This window comes from Palaemon carinicauda, chromosome 2 (assembly GCF_036898095.1).
Source record: "Palaemon carinicauda isolate YSFRI2023 chromosome 2, ASM3689809v2, whole genome shotgun sequence".
In the NCBI taxonomy this organism is placed as follows: domain Eukaryota; kingdom Metazoa; phylum Arthropoda; class Malacostraca; order Decapoda; family Palaemonidae; genus Palaemon; species Palaemon carinicauda.
This window is the reverse complement of record NC_090726.1, coordinates 6,933,579-6,954,158: the sequence shown is the minus strand read 5'-3', so window position 1 is coordinate 6,954,158 and position 20,580 is coordinate 6,933,579. Positions and strand designations below refer to the sequence as shown.

The following is a 20,580-nucleotide window of genomic DNA, read 5'->3' as shown; positions in this document are numbered from 1 at the left end:
CCGTCTGTTGCCACACCTGCTCCCATAGACCTTGGGCTTTGTTGCAAGACATGCAGTCCAAACTTAGTCCTTGATAGAGTTTTTTTTTTTTTTACGGAGAAGAACCTTCTTGCCAACAACCTTCCTACTGGTTGGTTGTACGCCCTGTTGACGCTGAGGTATCCTACTCACGTCCGCCAGTTGAGATGGTTCCTCCACCGGTGCGACCCAGTGTGGGTTGCCAGTCGCACGTTGACGTTAAGCGACTCTCGGAGGTGGTTGTGGACGTTCAGTGTGTCACTAGGAAGACGTTCAACAACCAGCAGAGGTGTCTTGTTGTGACGCAGTGCGGCAACCTCAGCAACCCGATAAGGGGTTGTCTGCACAACCCAGACAGTCTAGACAGTTTCGGGTTGTCGTTGTACTTCCTCGCTTCCCCATGGTTGACAGTTCACAGACTGTGCAGCAGTACCATGATCTTGTGTCCGGCTCCGTCACGCATCCACCAGTGCGACCGGATTCAGCGAGTCAGACGTTGCCCACTCCGTTGCCGTTTCTTCATCAGTTTCGGATGAGGAACCCTCTGATGAGGACATGGCTGAACAAGACGATCAACCCCCAGCCCTGCTATCCATCCAGAAGATGCTGAAGAAGGAACACGGCCCTGTCAGGCTGTGGATGAGTCTGGTTAGGACACTGTCATCCGTGGTTCAATTGGTGTCACTTGGAAGACTACACCTCCGTCCTCTTCGGTTTCATCTAGCTCTTCATTGGAAAAGGACAAGACGCTAGAAGCGGTCTCAATCCCGGTTTCCGGAAGATAAGTCTGGTCTGACTTGATGAAAGGACTTTATCAACCTTTGATAGGGTCTTCCCCTGACTGTTCAGACTCCCAACCACGTTCTCTTCTCAGACGCATCGGACGTAGGCTGGGGTGCGACCTTAGGCGGTAGGGAATGCTCGGGATTATGGAACTCGAGTCAAAGGACAATGCATTTCAACTGCAAGAAGCTTCTGGCAGTACGTCTGACCTGGAAAAGCTTCAGGTCTCTCCTTCAAGGCAAAGTAGTGGAGGTGAACACGGTCAACTCCCTGCTTTGATGTACATCTCCTAGCAAGGAGGGACCTACTCTCTGACATGGTACGAGTTCGCAAGTGACCTCCTCTCCTGTTCAACAGGTCTAGACTTTTCACTAGTAACAAGTTTCTTCCAAGGCAACTTGAATGTCTTAGCAGATTGTCTCAGTAGGAAGGGACAATAATTCCAACATATTGGCCCTCCACAAGGATGTATGCAAGAGACTTTGGGTCACCTGGGGCCAGCCAACCATAGATCTCTTCGCAACCTCGATGTCCAAGAGGCTCTCAATACTTTGCTCACCTATCCCGGACCCAGCAGTAGTTCTTTTAGATGCCTTTCTACTAGATTGGTCTCATCTAGATCTATATGCATTCCCTCCGTTCTAGATTGTCAACAAGGTACTGCAGAAGTTCGCCTCTCACGAAGGGACAAGGTTGACGCTAGTTGCTTCCCTCTGGCCCGCGAGAGAATGACTCACCGAGGTACTTCGATGGCTAGTAGACGTTCCCAGAACTCTTCCCCTAAGGGTGGACCTGCTACGTCTGCCACGCGTAAAGAAGGTACTCCAAGGCCTCCACGCTCTTCGTCTCACTGCCTTCAGAGTATCGAAAGACTCTCGAGAACTAGAGGTTTTTCGAAGGAGGCAACCAGAGCGATTGCTAGAGCAAGGAGAACATCCACCCTTAGAGTCTACCAATCGAAGTGGGAAATCTTCCGAAACTGGTGCAAGTCAGTATCCGTATCCTCGACCAGTACCTCTGTAACTCAAATAGCTGACTTCCTCTTATATCTGAGGAAAGAGCGATCTCTTTCAGCTCCCACTATCAAGGGTTACAGAAGCATGTTGGCATCAGTCTTCCGTCACAGAGGCTTAGATCTTTCCAACAATAAAGATCTACAGGACCTCCTTAAGTCTTTTGAGACCACGAAGGAGCGTCGTTTGGTTACACCTGGTTGGAATTTAGACGTGGTTCTGAGATTCCTTATGTTAGACAGGTTCGAACCACTTCAATCAGCCTCCCTGAAAGATCTCACCTTTAAGACTCTTTTCCTGATATGCTTAACCACAGCTAAAAGAGTCAGTGAGATTCATGCCTTCAGCAAGAACATCGGATTCTCATCCGAAACGGCTACATGTTCTACATCTTGGTTTTCTAGCCAAACACGAGCTGCCTTCTCGGCCTTGACCAATATCGTTCGATATTCCAAACTTATCGTATGGTTGGAAATGAACTAGAAAGAGTATTATGTCCTGTAAGAGCTCTTAATTTCTATTTTAAAACCTTTACGAGGCCCGTCTGAAGCTTTATGGTGTTCAGTTAAGAATTCATCTTTGCCTATGTCAGAGAATTCTTTATCCTATTTTTATCAGACTGTTAATACGAGAAGCTCATTCCCTTCTGAATGAGGAAGACCAAGCTTGGCTGAAGGTAAGGACACACGAAGTTAGAGCTGTCACAACTTCCGTGGCCTTTAAACAAAATAGATCTCTGCAAAATATATTCGACGCAACCTATTGGAAAAGCAAATCAGTGTTCGCGTCTTTTATCTTAACAATGTCCAGTCTCTTTACGAGAACTGCTACACTCTGGGACCATTCGTAGCAACGAGTGCAGTAGTGGTGGGGGCTCCACCACTACAATTCCCTAATTCCAGAACCTTTTTAATCTTTCTCTTGAAATATTTTTGGGTTGTCCGGAAGGCTAAGAAGCCTTTCGCATCCTACTTGATTTGGCGGGTGGTCAAAATCATTTCTTGAGAAGCGCCTAGATTAGAGGTTTTGATGAGGACCTTTAGTATGGGTTGCAACCCTTCATACTTCAGCTCCTAGGAGTCGCTCAGCATCCTATGAGGATCGCGAGGCTCAGTAAGGAAGACGTACTTAAAAAGGCAGAGTAATTGTTCAAGTCGTCTTCCTTACCAGGTACTGTACTTATTTATTTTATGCTTGTTATTTTGAATAACTGCTAAAATGAAATACGGAATACTTAGCTCATAATGTCAACTTGTTATGCTGGTCTCTACCCACCCCCCTGGGTGTGAATCAGCTATATGATCATCGGGTAAGTTTGATATTGAAAAATGTTATTTTCCTTAGTAAAATAAATTTTTGAATATACTTACCCGATGATCATAAATTAAAGGACCCACCCTTCCTCCCCAATAGAGAACCAGTGGGACAGAGGAGAAAATTGGTTCGTTGTTGACATCGAGTACTTGAGTACCTACTTGACAGATGGCGCTGTTGATGTACACCCCCACCTGGATAGCGATCGCTGGCGTATTCCTCCCGTAGGTTTTTTCTGTCGGGCAGCAGGGATGCAGCTATATGATCATCGGGTAAGTATATTCAAAAATTTATTTTACTAAGGAAAATAACATATTTTCTGTTTGAAATCAGAATCTGTAATACAGTAAAACTTTACCCGTTCGAGGACACGTTTCAGCATCCATGGAACGGCCTCACTCCTTATGCTTTTCTGCCTTTTTGTCTATTCAGAAGCTTCCTGAATTTTTCAAGCGATACCCAACCTTATCTTGACTCTAGTGGCCCCGGGATGGCCTCAGTGAGAGTGGTATCTGGACCTTCTACTTCTGCTGATAGAGGTGCCGAGGGAATTGCCTCCTCTTCCCAACCTATTGGAGCCTGTGGGCTTATAGCATCCTGCTTTTCCAACTAGGGTTGTAGCTTAGCAATTAATAACAATAATGTTGTGCCAGTGCAGTGGAATCCCTTCAGTTTTATGTGTGCAGGTTATCCAGCATCTCCTCTCTAAGAGAGGCTTTTTGCACGAGGCTGCAGATGTCTGGATACCTCCATAGATCTTCAACCTCTGTGTTTCAACCAAGTCGGTCATCTTCTGTTTTTGATGTTGTGGAAAGGGTGTCTCTCGTCTTGGAGCTACTATTCCGCTCATAGCCGACTTATTACTTTACCTCTGCAAGAAGAAACTCTATCCTGTTTCAGCGGTAAAAGGCTATCGCTCAGCCTTAAGCCAAGTCTTTAAACTAAAGGGAATAGATATTTCGGCATTAGAACTTTCAATGCTCATACGGAGCCTTGAACAGACTTGTCCTCCAGTCGAAGTGAAACCCCCCCCCCCCCCCCCCCTGGAACGCTGTTAAGGTGCTATGTTCCCTGAAGAGGGCACCATACGAACTGTTGGTCTGAACCTCGGACAGAGATCTCACCCTTAGAATGGTGTTCCTACTCGCCCTGGCTTTTGCATGGTCTCTCATTTGACATTGCCCATTCAAAGGGACGAAGGCAGATCTGTTCAACTTCGTCCCAGAGTCTGTTGCTAAAACCCATCTCTTCATCAGTACAGGAGAGTGAAGAAGAAAGTAACTAAAAACACAATCTCTTCCTGGCCAAGGGAGGTCATTGACCTAACCATTGTACCTTCCACTAGGAGAACTTGGGGTCAGAGCTTATGAAGTCAGAAGTGTTGGGGTATCTATAGCTTTTAAGAAGAATCTCTCTGTGATGCTGGTATTACAGGCACGTGTGTGGAAATGTCAAATGACTTTCATTGCTCATTATCTGCGGTATGTGACCCACAGGTCTCTAGAATTTTCTTGCTAGAGCCTGTTGTAGTAGCACAGCAGGTGGTATAGCTACCTCAGCTCCTCACAGGACCATTAGCATCAGATCGAGGGCAAAGGTTTCGTATATGTCTGAGATGAAAGTAAAGAATGATTGGCCTTTTCTTTTCCTTTCAATCTTCCCCACTCATGGGGCTGAACTGGATTTTGTTGCAGGTAAGCCCCACTTTTTGTGTGGCAATTCTATATTCTATAGAAGAGTCTTTTCCCCACACTCCTTATGAATTAGGGTGTGACATAGCCAGGCAAACCTACAATTGTATATATATATACCATACAGATAACTTACAAATAAAACTATTAGAAATATATGCTAGGTCTTATGACACAGAAATTTTTAGCTCAAAACAATACGTGGACCATCTGGCATTCCTAAATCAATGGTTCTCGTGGTGCCAGAATCTTCAACTCTTACAGCATCTTAATACATAAGTTTTGAGTATTCCGGAATAAGTTTCCAGACAGTTTGAAAGGGGACTTTCTTCCGCCTAAGGATGAGTCGGTGCCAGTTTAGTATGTGGCCTACCTTTCGAATATGGCTTACGAAATTCTATCTGTTTTAGTATGTGGCATAACCTAACCTTACCTTACCTTACCTTACCTTACCTAACAAGCCAGGTAGGCCACATACTAAACCAGAATAAAAAAGGTAGGCCACATACTAAACCGGCACCGATGAGTCTCCTACGTAAAGAACGATGGTTTGTATTTATGTAGGAACAACTGACAAATCTGGAAGTAATTTGGATTATTCCTAATTATACAAACCTAAGTCCTGTACTCATACTTTCCCGCCATCACCAACCCGTTATAAGTCCTTACTGTAATCAAAAGTAGTTTGTCAGTGAGCAAGCAGTGGACCAGTGCTTCCCCTGCTACTGGACTGTTAACTAACGACCAGATGTTGACACCTCTATGATTTTTAACTGCTGTATTCCACCATTCTCCTATGGAAAGGACTCAGGTTTGTATAGATAAGAGAAATCCAAATTATTTCTAAATTTGTCATATTTCAATACTCCCTCCTTGCCTCATGCAAAGCCATGAATGATGTCCGTGTCATTCCTCATGAAGAAGTATGTACTATACATGCCATTGTTGGAGTAGTTATAGATGGCTTGATTGAGGCCACCCAGTTTGTGAAGCTTCCCGCCTTGGCACACTGGAAAGGGTTTACAGTATTGCATTGTAGAATAATCACTGCAAATGCTATGATTATGTTTGCCAGTGGACCCAACTGATGGTCTTGCGACCTGGTTTAGTAGTTGTACAATCATTTTTTTTTAACTTCAAATCATAATTACCCTAATGCTGTCATTTTTTCATTTTCCTTCAAATGCTTTTGACAATTTTCTCCCCTACAAAATACCTACAGTTTTCATTTGTCCCCTTCTCTACAAGAAAATAATAAATTAGAAAGATATTACCAAGAACCCATATAGTACTCAGTTTTATTTTTAGCCCTTATTTTTCTTCTCTGCCTCTTTTACAGCTATTTGATAACCAGTGGAGCTTTGTCTCTCTAGCCGGCCCAAAGAGGTTTGTTTTTACAGTCCAATTTTCAATATTAAACTTAGCCGGTGATCATATAAGCTGTCAGCTCTGCTGCCCGACAGAAAAACCTAAGGACAAAATACGCCAGCGATCGCTATACAGGTGGGGGTGTACATCAACAGCGCCATCTGTCGAGCAGGTACTCAAGTACTCCATGTAAACACAGAACCAATTTTCTCTCTGTCGTGCCACCGGCAAGACCTACTAAATACGCTGTTGCTTACTGGATTGATTTTCACAGATTTTGGTGAAGTACTCTTTTCTAGTTATTAGCTTTCGCTTTGCAGAGGTTATCTTCAATACTTCCTTGCATTCTTTGATTGAATTTTGGATTATTTGTTGACGACTTGGATAGATTTTGAATTCCCCTTTGACTAATTCAAGATGGCTGACCCTTCTCAAGTCCCTAAATACAGGAAGTGTAGTGCTAGGGACTGTTCAAGGCGTCTTCCGAAGGCCTCTATCGATCCGCACACCATTTGTTCCAATTGTCGGGGTAAAACCTGTCAATTGGAAGATCGATGTGAGGAATGCGTTGGGCTTTCGGAATTCGATTTTCTCGAATTCCTTAAATATTCACGTAGGCTAGAGAGAGATAGAGTCAGGAGGAGTTCATCTCGCTCAGTTGATTTTTCCTCTCCCCATGCCCCACAACCTATTCCTTCCCCTGTAGTGGTTGCTCCTGATCCCCCTTCTAGCACTCAACAACCTTCGATGGCAGATATGATGCGTGCCATCCAGGCTCTGGGTGAGAGAGTCGAGTCATTGGCGAGTGACCGTAACCAACTCATGGCAGACGTCAGGGAGTTGAAGGGTAAGAGTGCAGTGGGTAGTGACCTAGTGAGTGGAAGTGTTGTGAAAAGTGTTAGTGTTGCGCTTGAGGGTGCGTCTGTTCGTGCCTGTCGTCCTCCCAGTCCGGGACCTCTTGCAAGCTCCCAAGCCCAGGGGAGAAGCAATGTCGTACGACCAAAGGGTTCGACAGGCTTTAATCAGCGGACAGACGTTCCCTCCGTGGTTTCGGACGTATCTTGCCAAGATCGCCCCACACACAAGAAGACGAGAGAGCCCATTTCTTTCCTCGTCTGCGGAAGATGTTTCTCGGAAGAAACAATGGACCAAGGTCTCACGACCTCTCAAACGCAAGGTCCCTTCCGCGCAAGTCCAACGGCCCAGTTGTAGCCACTGGGTCAGTTCGGACTCGCTGCAGTCTTCAGATGACTGCACACCTCCTAAGAGAGGCAAAGCGGTACCGCAACAGGCAGTAACACCGTCTGTTGCCGCACCTGCTACTGTAGACCCTAAGTGGGCTTTGCTGCAGACCATGCAGACACAGTTGTCATCGTTAATGCACGCGAGGCTCAGGGACTTTCGTGCGGAGAAGGTTGACGCTGCACCCGTTAGCCTACAACCAACCACGGTTGTGCGTCCAGTTGACGCTGAGGCTACCTTCTCCCGCACTCCAGCTGTGAGAGTCCCGCCACCCATGCGCACTGTACCCTGCCAGCCGCATGTTGACGTTCGCCGACGCACGGAACCCTCCGTTGACGTTCGCGAGTTACAACAACAACAACCTAATTTGTTTTGTTTTGACGCGGTGCGTCAACCTCCGCAACCCACTGTGGTTACCCCTACTCGCCCACAGCAGACTAGACAGTCGGGAGTAGACGCTTTGCGCCCCCGCGCAGCTATGGTTGTTGCCTGCTCTCAGACTGACCAACAGTTCCATGACGTTGCGTCCAGTGCAGTCACGCATGCACCCGTGCTGCCGGACTCAGCTGACCAGCCAATGCCTACTCCTTTGCCGCTTCCTCTTCAGCATTCAGACGATGGACTCTCTGATGATGACAACGCTGCACACCTTGACGACCCGCACACGGACATCGACGAACCCAAGACCACGCCTCCCTCCTTGGACTTTAGAAAAGTACTTGCACTGTTCAAGGACTTGTATCCAGATCAGTTTGTTTCTGCGGCCCCACGCTCACCTCCATCTGAGTTCGCTTTAGGCACGCAGTCATCCGCGCCTGCCTTTACGAAGCTCGTCCTCGCCCGCTCGTCCAAGAGAGCTTTAAGGGTGTTGGGAGATTGGATGCAGTCCAAAAAGCACCTGGGGAAGACAGCATTCTTGTTTCCCCCTGCGAAACTCGCTTCCAGATCGAGCGTCTGGTATGCCACGGGAGAAGTTCTCGGCTTGGGAGTTCCTGCCTCTGCCCAGGGCGACTTCTCAAGTCTAGTAGACTCTCCCCGCAGGCTGGCCATGAGACGCTCCAAGATTTGTTGGACTCCTTCAGATTTAGATCATCTGATGAAAGGAGTGTTCAGAGCGTTCGAAGTGTTTAACTTTTTGGACTGGTGTTTGGGAGCGTTGAGCAGGAAGACCTCCCCTTCTGACAAGGAAACTTCCATGCTCATTATGTCCTGCATGGACAAGGCCATACGGGATGGTTCCAGTGAGCTTGCGGCTTCGTTCGTTTCCGGGGTCCTCAAGAAACGAGAAAACCTTTGCTCCTTCTTGTCAGCTGGAGTAACACAATGTCAGAGGTCGGAGCTTATGTTTGCCCCTCTCTCGAAGTGCCTTTTCCCAGAGGAGTTGATCAAGGAGATTGCTGCCTCCTTGATTCAAAAAGACACGCATGACCTAGTTGCGTCATCTGCACGCAAAGCCACCCCTTTGCCTTCCGTGTCTAGACCCAGGATGGATACTCCAGCGTCAAGATTTATTCCGCCCTTTCGTGGCAGAGCCTCCAGCAGAGGAAGTGCTCGTGCCGAAGGGAAACGTGGGAGCAAGAAGAAAGGTACCAAGTCCTTTAGAGGCAGAGTCTGACTGCCACCTTCTTCAGACAGCAGTGGGAGCCAGACTCAAGAACTACTGGCAGTCCTGGGAGAACAGGGGCGCAGATGCACAATCTGTGAAGTTGCTCAGAGAGGGGTACAAGATCCCATTCTTGCGCAAGCCCCCTCTAGCAACGACTCCCATCGACCTCTCTCCCAGGTACAGAGAGGAGGACAAGCGACTAGCTTTGAAGCAAGAGGTGTCTCTCTTACTAGAAAAGGGAGCGGTAGTCAAAGTCCGGGACCATCAATCCCCGGGCTTCTACAACCGTCTCTTCTTAGTGGTAAAGAAGACAGGAGGGTGGAGACCGGTGCTAGACGTCAGTGCTCTGAATGTCTTTGTCACCAAGCAGACGTTCGCCATGGAGACGACAAAGTCTGTTCTAGCAGCGGTCAGGAAGGAAGACTGGTTGGTCTCTTTAGACCTCAAGGACGCTTACTTTCACGTCCCCATCCACCCAGATTCCCAACCTTTTCTAAGGTTCGTTTACGGGAAGGTTGTCTACCAATTTCAAGCCCTGTGCTTTGGCCTAGCACGGCGCCTCTTGTCTTTACGAAACTGATGAGGAATATTGCCAAATTCCTGCATTTAGCAGACATCAGAGCCTCCCTCTATTTGGACGACTGGCTTTTAAGAGCTTCGTCCAGTCGTCGCTGTCTGGAGAATCTAAAGTGGACTCTAGATCTGACCAAGGAATTGGGTCTCCTGGTCAATTTGGAAAAGTCCCAACTGGTCCCATCCCAAACTATAGTGTACCTAGGGATGGAGATTCACAGTCAAGCTTTTCGGGCTTTTCCGTCGGCCCCCAGAATAAGTCAAGCCCAAGGATGCATCCAGAACATGCTAATGAAGGACTGATGTTCAGTCAGACAGTGGATGAGTCTGATAGGGACGCTTTCATCACTGGACCAGTTCATTGCGTTAGGGAGACTGCACCTCCGTCCCCTTCAATTTCACCTGGCTGTTCACTGGAGAAAGGACAAGACGCTAGAAGCGGTCTCGATCCCTATTTCCGAGAAGATGAAGTTATCACTGACCTGGTGGAAGGACAACATCAACCTCAGAGAGGGTCTGCCACTGACTGTTCAGACCCCCAACCACGTTCTCTTCTCGGACGCATCGGACACGGGCTGGGGTGCGACATTAGACGGTCGGGAATGCTCGGGCACCTGGAACTCGGAGCAAAGAGCGTTACATATCAACTGCAAGGAGCTACTGGCAGTTCATCTGGCCTTGAAAAGCTTCAAGTCCCTCCTTCTAGGCAAGGTGGTGGAGGTGAACTCCGACAACACCACGGCCTTGGCGTACATCTCCAAGCAAGGAGGGACCCATTCTCTGAAGTTGTACGAGATCGCAAGGGACCTCCTCACCTGGTCAAGAGATCTAAACCTGTCTAGTAACGAGGTTCATTCAAGGCAACATGAATGTCATGGCGGACCGCCTCAGTCGGAAGGGTCAAATCATCCCAACAGAATGGACCCTTCACAAGAATGTATGCAAGAGACTTTGGGCCACATGGGGCCAACCTACCATAGATCTCTTTGCAACCTCAATGACCAAGAGACTCCCAAATTATTGCTCGCCAATCCCGGACCCAGCAGCAGTTCATATAGATGCCTTTCTACTGGATTGGTCCCATCTAGACCTTTATGCATTCCCCCCGTTCAAGATTGTCAACAAGGTACTGCAGAAGTTCGCCTCTCACGAAGGGACAAGGTTGACGTTGGTTGCTCCCCTCTGGCCCGCGAGAGAATGGTTCACCGAGGTACTGCAATGGCTAGTGGACGTTCCCAGAACTCTTCCGCTAAGAGTGGACCTTCTACGTCAGCCACACGTAAAGAAGGTACACCCAAGCCTCCACGCTCTTCGTCTGACTGCCTTCAGACTATCGAAAGACTCTCGAGAGCTAGAGGCTTTTCGAAGGAGTCAGCCAGGGCGATTGCTAGAGCAAGGAGGACATCCACTCTTAGAGTCTACCAGTCGAAGTGGGAAGTCTTCCGAAGCTGGTGCAAGTCGGTATCAGTATCCTCAACCAGTACCTCTGTAACTCAAATAGCTGACTTCCTTTTATATCTGAGGAAGGTAAGATCTCTTTCAGCTCCCACGATCAAGGGTTACAGAAGCATGTTGGCAGCAGTCTTCCGTCACAGAGGCTTAGATCTTTCCAACAACAAAGATCTACAGGACCTCCTTAAGTCTTTTGAGACCTCGAAGGAGCGTCGTTTGGCCACACCAGGTTGGAATTAAGCCGTGGTACTAAGATTCCTTATGTCAGAAAGGTTCGAGCCGCTACAATCAGCCTCCTTTAAAGATCTCACTTTAAAGACACTTTTCCCTGTCTGCTTAGCTACAGCTAAAAGAGTCAGTGAGATACACGCCTTCAGCAGGAACATCGGATTTTCATCTGAGACGGCTACATGTTCTTTGCAGCTTGGTTTTCTAGCCAAAAACGAACTACCTTCTCGTCCTTGGCCGAAATCGTTCGATATTCCAAGCCTTTCTAATTTGGTTGGAAATGAACTAGAAAGAGCCTTGTGCCCTGTTAGAGCTCTTAAGTTCTATTTAAAACGAACTAAACCTTTACGAGGACAGTCAGAAGCTTTATGGTGTGCTATTAAGAAACCTTCTTTACCTATGTCGAAGAATGCAGTTTCCTATTATATTAGACTGTTGATACGAGAAGCTCATTCCCATCTGAATGAGGAAGACCATGCTTTGCTGAAGGTAAGGACACATGAAGTTAGAGCTGTCGCAACTTCAGTGGCCTTCAAACAAAACAGATCTCTGCAGAGTATAATGGACGCAACCTATTGGAGAAGCAAGTCAGTGTTCGCGTCTTTTTATCTTAAAGATGTCCAGTCTCTTTACGAGAACTGCTACACCCTGGGACCATTCGTAGCAGCGAGTGCAGTAGTGGGTGAGGGCTCAACCACTACATTCCCCTAATTCCATAACCTTTTTAATCTTTCTCTTGAAATGTTTTTTATTGTTGTTTTTGGGTTGTCCGGAAGGCTAAGAAGCCTTTCGCATCCTGGTTGATTTGGCGGGTGGTCAAATTCTTTTCTTGAGAAGCGCCTAGATTAGAGGTTTTGATGAGGTCCTTTAGTATGGGTTGCAACCCTTGATACTTCAGCTCCTAGGAGTCGCACAGCATCCTATGAGGATCGCGAGGCTCAGTAAGGAAGACGTACTTAAAAAGGCAGAGTAATTGTTCAAGTCGACTTCCTTACCTATCTGGACGCAACCAGACTAGACAGAGACGAACCCGCCGGGACACCCGGAGGACAAAGTCCATAAACACTGAACTACCCCCTCTAAAAGGAGGGAAGGCAACGGTCCCCTAGTGGAGGGGGAAGAAGCCTAGCCGCCCACCTAGCGAGAGGGGGAGCGTGGGGGAGGATCACGTGATACGAGGCAGCAGGGCTACCAACTGACGATCCCCAACCAGACAGATCAAACGGAGTAATGGCACAAATATTCATTATAATAATAATAGCGTTAAAAATTATATAAATAAACACATAGAAATTTTTTGGGCAAGGCATGCAACATAATAATTAAATCACAAAAGACACACCTGATGGCTTAAAAATAACATTGCCGCCTAGCAACGAAGGTCGGCAGCCATAACGATACGTAAATGATATCGGCCCTAAAATTGAACCACGAGGATTCTAAACGCTAAATAATGAATATTCACAATAACAAATAATATTTAATAATACACATAGTAACACCGCGAGTGAAACTAAAAGCTCTCAAAAACAGGAGTACCAACTGTAGTGAAATCAAGCAAGATCGATATGAACGAAGAGAATAAACTCCTATAATATAAATATTAAACGATCTAGGTTGCTCAAAACACAGTAAAACCAAGCTTGGTACTTAACTTAGACGGTGTCTCCTGGGAAACCGACGAAGAAGCCATAATCCAAAGGAAAATAATCCAAAACGAGAGCACAACAAAAATGCGGGTTACTGCACAAGGCGTGCTAAAAGGAGTTGGGTTCTGAGCGGATGCATTGTTAGTAGTACTGAGTGAGGTTGAACGGCTCTCCTCTATTGGGGTTTCTGTCGTGGATGAATCTAAATAGTGCGGGACCTCTGGATTATACGCCCAATTTTATACCGACACCAATAGGTGAGCGAGCTAGTTAACCTAGCATTCCTTTACATTTTTTCTCTGGTATATTTAGCAGTAAATTACCTAAGAATAAGTGCTAAATGGAGCTTATTCACTGGGCGGCACAGGTTCGAGCCCAGAAATAGATTTTTCCTACGTCAAAATCCCTTTTTAGGTTTGTTATTTTGAATAACTGCTAAAATGAAATACAAAATACTTAGCTCTTAATAATGTAAACATGTAATGCTGGTCTCTACCCACCCCCCTGGGTGTGAATCAGCTTATATGATCACCGGCTAAGTTTAATATTGAAAAATGTTATTTTTATTAATAAAATAAATTTTTCAATATTAAACTTACCCGATAATCATGTAGCTGTCAACTCCGTTGCCCGACAGAATTCTATGGAGGGATACGCCAGCTATCACAATACTAGAAGGGGGTGTACTTACCAGCGCCACCTGTGGCCAGGTACTATAGTACTTCTTGTTGACACCTCCTCAATTTTTCCTCTGTCGTGCTTCCGGCAAGACGTTCTGGGATACGCTTATGATCTTCGAGTATTTTCACGGCTTTTGGTGAAGTATTCTCTCAGATTTCGGCTGTCGCTTTACTGGAAAACTTCTATATTAGCTTAGATAGCTATTATTTAGTCCTGATTAACGGTTAACGATCTTTTGCTTGATTTTGAAACCCCACTTGGCTAACTCTTTTGATTCAAGATGTCTGACATTTCACAAGCCCCCACCCATAGACGATGTAGGTCTTGTAATAGGCGTATTCCGAAGGCCTCGGTAGATCCTCACACCGCTTGTTCTGACTGTAGGGAAAGACCCTGTCAGTTAGAAGATCGATGTGAGGAATGCGCCGGACTTTCGGAACTTGATTTTGTCCGTCTTCTTAAGTATTCAACCAAGTTAGAGAGAGAGAGAGTTAGGAGGAGTTCTTCTCACTCTTCACTTTTTTCCTCACCTCATGATCCCCTACCTTTTCCTACCCCTGTAGTGGCTACCCCCGAACCTACTATTTGCCCTCAGCCTGATATGTCTGTTGTTTTGCGTGCCATTCAGGCCTTAGGTGACAAAGTAGAGTCAGTGGTTAGTGATCATAAGTCTCTTATGGCCGAAGTCAAGGAACTTAAGGTCAAGAGTGCAGTGGGTGGAATTAGTGCCAGTGCTGTGACGAGTGCTAGTGTCAGTGCAGTGCCAAGTGCTAGTGTCAGTGTCAGTGTGGTGCGTGAGGATACTTCTGTGCGTGCCAGTCGTCCTCCCAGTCCGGGACCTCTTGCAAGCTCCCAAGCCCAGGGGAGAAGCAATGTCGAAGGGCAAAAGGGTTCGGCAGGCCTTGATCGGCGCACAGAAGTATCCTCGGTGGTTGCGGGCGTGTCTTCCAGAGACCGTCACTCCCACCTGCAGACGATTGAGCCCGTCTTTTACTCGTCTGCTGATCAGTTGTCAGGGAAGAAACGCTGGACTCAGGTCTCAAGACCACTCAAACGCAGAGTCCAGACCTCAAGAACTCAACCGGGCTGCAGTCATTGGATCAGCTCTGACTCGCCGCAGTCATCAGTTGAATGCACTCCGCCTAAGAGGAGTAAGGTTCTGCCACAACAGATCTCTGCTGTTAAGGCTTTACCTCAGCAGACCTTAGTGTCTGCCGACCCCAAGTTGACTCTACTGCAGTCCATGCAGTCACAACTTGCGGTCTTGATGCGTGAGTGTCAGGCTGAGAAGGTTACACCTCCTCCTGCGATCGCTCCGCCTGACCGCAGTACTGCCTGCCAGGCGTACGATGTTGAGGCTCCTCAGGATACCTTACCACGTTCTGAGTTTACTGTTTCCAGTGGTGTGCAGCTCCCTCCGCCTTCCTTAAGGCAACCTCAGCAATGGGAACAGGAAGCTTATACCTTACTTCCTCCGCTTCCACTTGCAGTTCCACCAGTGAGGCAACACTCTCTTGAGGTACAACAACCTCTCCCATCCATGAGTCAGTCTCCTCAGCTCTCGCTGCAGCGAGCTCAACCCTCCTCAAGGCAAGCACAACACCTTAGCCTTGCGCCTCAGGAACCTCAACTCGCGAGACAATTACTGTGTTCTGCGCAGCCTCTACCTCATCGCTCACAGCTCACACCTCAGGAACCTCAACTCGTTCCTCAGGAACTTGCTACTGCGCATCCGCCAACCACTCAGCAAGCGCAACCCTTGAGTTCAGACACTCATGCTAGGAGTCAGCCTCCTCCACCCATGCGCCTACCTTCTGCTACTTCTTTTGATCAGCCTTTGCAGTCTGAGCCTCAGGTGTTCCCTCAACAGAGTCTTGAAGAGGAAACCACTAATATTGTTGTTCCAGCTAGTGCTGACTCTGCTGTTCAGCATACCTTACCGATCTCTTCGCTACACTCTGGTGATGAGGCGTCTGATGATGAGGCGGCACACCTGGATCCCTCATCAGACGTGGATGAATCCAAGTCTTCTCCACCTTCTATTGACTTTCGTAAGGTCTTGGCTCTGTTTAGGGAGGTTTACCCAGACCACTTTGTCTCTGCTATCCCCCGCTCTCCGCCATCTGAGTTTTCGCTGGGCATGCAGCCAGCTAAGTCTACTTATACTAAGCTAGTCTTAGCAAGGTCCTCTAAGAGAGCGTTAAGGATCTTAGGGGAGTGGTTGCAGACTAAGCAACACCTTGGAAAGACTTCGTTCATGTTTCCTCCGACTAAGCTCACTTCTAAAGCGGGCGTTTGGTATGCCACAGGAGAGGAACCAGGCTTGGGAGTACCTGCCTCTGCCCAGGCTGACTTCTCAAGTCTGGTAGACTCGCCTCGTAGAACAGCAATGAGGCGCTCTAAGGTTTGCTGGACCTTCTCAGACCTTGATCACTTCCTGAAGGGTGTTTTTAGAGCATTTGAGATGTTCAACTTCCTAGACTGGTGCCTGGGGGCCCTCAGCAAGAAGACCTCCCCTGCGGACAAGGATTCTGCCATGCTATTAATGTCCTGCATGGATAAGGCCATTAGAGATGGATCTGGCGAGTTTGCTTCGATGTTTGTGTCAGGGGTTCTTAAGAAAAGGGAACAGCTATGTTCCTTCCTTTCCTCCAGCATCACACCTTGTCAAAGGTCTCAACTTCTTTTCGCTCCGCTCTCGAAGTTCCTGTTCCCCGAAGAGCTTGTTAAGGACTTGTCTGCTGCCCTGATACAAAAGGACACACATGATCTTGTGGCCTCATCGGCTCGTAAGACTAAGGTTGCTACCTCAGTCCCCAGGACTTATCGCACCCCAGTGGCTGATACTCCTGCTACGAGGTTCATACCGCCCTTTCGTGGTAGAGCCCCCAGCCGAGGAAGCTCCCGTCCAGACTCTTCCAGGAGCAAGTCTAGGAAAAGTTCCAAGGCTTCTAAAGGAAAAAACTGACTCTCCGCATCTCCAGACAGCAGTAGGAGCCAGACTCAAGATCTTCTGGCAAGCCTGGGAAAAGAGAGGTGCAGACGCCCAGTCTGTCAGTTGGCTGAGGGAGGGTTACAGGATACCATTCTGCCGCAAACCCCCTCTGACCACATCTCTCATCAACCTCTCTCCCAACTACAAAGAAGAGGACAAGAGGCTAGCGTTGCACCAGGAGGTGTCGCTCCTTGTACAGAAGAAGGCAGTGGTTTTAGTCCGGGACCATCAATCCCCGGGCTTCTACAACCGTCTCTTTCTGGTGGCCAAGAAGACAGGAGGTTGGAGACCGGTGCTGGACGTCAGCGCGCTCAATGCGTATGTCACCAAGCAGACGTTCACGATGGAGACGACGAAGTCGGTCCTAGCAGCGGTCAGGCAGGAGGACTGGATGGTCTCGTTGGACCTGAAAGATGCCTACTTTCACGTTCCTATTCATCCAGACTCCCAACCTTTCCTGAGATTCGTTTTTGGAAAGGTTGTCTACCAATTCCAAGCCCTGTGTTTTGGCCTAAGCACAGCTCCTATGGTGTTTACGCATCTGATGAGGAATATAGCAAAATTCCTCCACTTATCGGACATCAGAGCCTCCCTTTACTTAGACGACTGGCTGTTGAGAGCCTCCACGAGTCGTCGCTGTCTGGAGAGTCTCAACTGGACTTTGGACTTAATCAGAGAACTGGGTCTGTTAGTCAACATAGAAAAGTCTCAGCTCATTCCCTCCCAATCCATTGTGTACCTGGGAATGGAGATTCGGAGTCAGGATTTTCGGGCTTTTCCATCGGCCCCAAGGATAAGCCAAGCCCTAGATTGCATCATGAGCATGCTGAAGAGGAGCAGTTGCTCGGTGAGACAGTGGATGAGTCTCACAGGGACCCTTTCATCGCTGGCCCTGTTCGTCGAGCTAGGGAGACTCCACCTCCGCCCTCTTCAATTCCATCTTGCAGCTCATTGGGACAAGGGTTTGACTCTCGAAGCAGTCTCTATCCCAGTCACCAAAGAGATGAAGACCACTCTCTTGTGGTGGAAGACCAATCTCCTTCTCAGGGAGGGCCTATCGTTGGCTATTCAGACCCCCAATCTTCATCTCTTCTCAGATGCATCGGACTCGGGCTGGGGTGCGACCTTGAACGGACAGGAATGCTCGGGAACGTGGAACGAGGAACAGGGAACGCTCCACATCAACTGCAAGGAGCTACTAGCAGTTCATTTAGCCCTGCTGAACTTCAAGTCCCTCCTGCTAGGCAAGGTGGTGGAGGTGAACTCAGACAACACCACAGCCTTGGCTTACATCTCCAAGCAAGGAGGGACCCATTCGAGGAGCCTATACGAGATCGCAAGGGACCTCCTCATTTGGTCAAGAAGTCAAAACCTCACTTTAGTCACGAGGTTCATTCAGGGCAACATGAACGTCTCAGCAGATCGCCTAAGCAGAAGGAATCAAGTCATTCCCACGGAATGGACCCTCCACAAGAGTGTGTGCAACAGACTTTGGACCTTGTGGGGTCAACCTACCATAGATCTGTTTGCCACCTCCATGACCAAGAGACTTCCGCTGTACTGTTCCCCAGTTCCAGACCCTGCAGCAGTTCATGTGGATGCTTTTCTGCTGAACTGGTCCCATCTCGACCTTTACGCATTTCCACCGTTCAAGATAATAAACAAAGTCCTTCAGAAGTTCATCTCGCACGAAGGGACACGGCTGACGCTGGTTGCTCCCCTTTGGCCTGCAAGAGAATGGTTCACAGAGGTACTTCAATGGCTAGTCGACGTCCCCAGGACTCTACCTCTAAGAGTGGACCTTCTACGTCAACCTCACGTAGACAGGTTGCACCCAAACCTCCACGCTCTTCGGCTGACTGCCTTCAGACTGTCGAAAGATTCGCTAGAGCTAGAGGCTTTTCGAAGGAGGCAGCCAGCGCGATTGCCAGAGCAAGAAGGGTTTCCACTCGTAGAGTCTACCAATCTAAGTGGGAAGTCTTCCGGAGCTGGTGTAGAGCCAATGCAGTATCCTCTACCAATACCTCTGTGACCCAAATAGCTGACTTCCTATTACATCTTAGGAATGAGAGATCCCTTTCAGCCCCTACGATTAAAGGGTACAGGAGTATGTTGGCTTCAGTTCTCCGCCACAGAGGTTTGGACCTTTCTTCCAACAAGGACCTTCAAGACATCCTTAAGTCTTTTGAGACTTCTAAAGAGCGTCGTCTATCCACTCCAGGCTGGAACCTAGACGTAGTCTTAAGGTTCCTTATGTCACCTAGGTTCGAACCTCTCCAGTCAGCTTCCTTCAAGGACCTTACCCTCAAGACTCTTTTTCTCGTCTGCCTTGCAACAGCTAAGAGAGTCAGTGAGGTTCATGCCTTCAGCAAGAACATTGGTTTCACGACCGAATCTGCAACATGTTCTTTTCAGCTCGGATTCTTAGCTAAGAACGAACTTCCTTCACGTCCTTGGCCTAGATCGTTTGAAATACCTAGCCTCTCCAACATGGTAGGTAACGAACTAGAGAGAGTTCTTTGCCCTGTCAGAGCTCTCAAGTATTATCTTAATAGGTCTAAACCTATTCGAGGACAGTCAGAAGCCTTATGGTGTGCCATCAAGAAACCTTCGAGGCCCATGTCCAAGAACGGGGTTTCGTATTATATAAGGCTTCTGATTAGAGAAGCCCATTCTCACTTAAAGGAGGAAGACCTTGCGTTGCTGAAGGTAAGGACCCACGAAGTAAGAGCCGTAGCTACTTCGATGGCCTTTAATAAAAACCGTTCTCTGCAGAGCATAATGGATGCAACCTATTGGAGGAGCAAGTCAGTGTTTGCATCATTTTATCTTAAAGATGTCCAGTCTCTTTACGAGAACTGCTACACCCTGGGACCATTCGTAGCAGCGAGTGCAGTAGTAGGTGAGGGCTCAGCCACTACATTCCCTTAATCCCATAACCTTTTTTTTAACCTTTCTCTTGAATGCTTTTATTGTTGTTTTTATGGTTGTTACGGTAGGCTAAGAAGCCTTCCGCATCCTTTTGATTTGGCGGGTGGTCAATTCATTCTTGAGAAGCGCCTGGGTTAGAGGTTGTGTAGAGGTCCTTTAGTAGGGGTTGCAGCCCTATATACTTTAGCACCTTTGAGTTGATTCAGCCTCCAAGAGGAACGCTGCGCTCAGTAAGGAAGACGAACTTAAAAAAGAGGCAGAGTAACGGTTCAATTCGACTTCCTTACCAGGTACTTATTATTTCATTGTTATTTGAGATAACTGTTATATGAAATATGGGATACTTAGCTATCCTTTAATCTTGTACACTGGTTTTCACCCACCCCCCTGGGTGTGAATCAGCTACATGATTATCGGGTAAGTTTAATATTGAAAAATGTTATTTTTATTAGTAAAATAAATTTTTGAATATACTTACCCGATAATCATGATTTAATTGACCCTCCCTTCCTCCCCATAGAGAACCAGTGGACCGAGGAAAAATTGAGGAGGTGTCAACAAGAAGTACTATAGTACCTGGCCACAGGTGGCGCTGGTAAGTACACCCCCTTCTAGTATTGTGATAGCTGGCGTATCCCTCCATAGAATTCTGTCGGGCAACGGAGTTGACAGCTACATGATTATCGGGTAAGTATATTCAAAAATTTATTTTACTAATAAAAATAACATTTTTGAATATACTTACCCGGTGATCATATATTAAAGGACCCTCCCTTCCTCCCCAATAGAGACCCAGTGGACCGAGGAGAAAATTGGTTCTGTGTTTACATGGAGTACTTGAGTACCTGCTCGACAGATGGCGCTGTTGATGTACACCCCCACCTGTATAGCGATCGCTGGCGTATTTTGTCCTTAGGTTTTTCTGTCGGGCAGCAGAGCTGACAGCTTATATGATCACCGGGTAAGTATATTCAAAAATTTATTTTATTAATAAAAATAACATTTTATGCAATAATGTCTTTTCTCAGTCATGTTT

At 47.4% G+C, this 20,580-nt stretch overlaps 1 long non-coding RNA gene across 1 annotated transcript in view; it reads left to right on the top strand.

Annotated features, from left to right (window-relative positions):
* The window catches only part of LOC137615034 (uncharacterized), a 38,888-nt gene that overhangs the window by 12,918 nt on the left and 5,390 nt on the right, over positions 1-20,580 (top strand). The window lies entirely within an intron of this gene.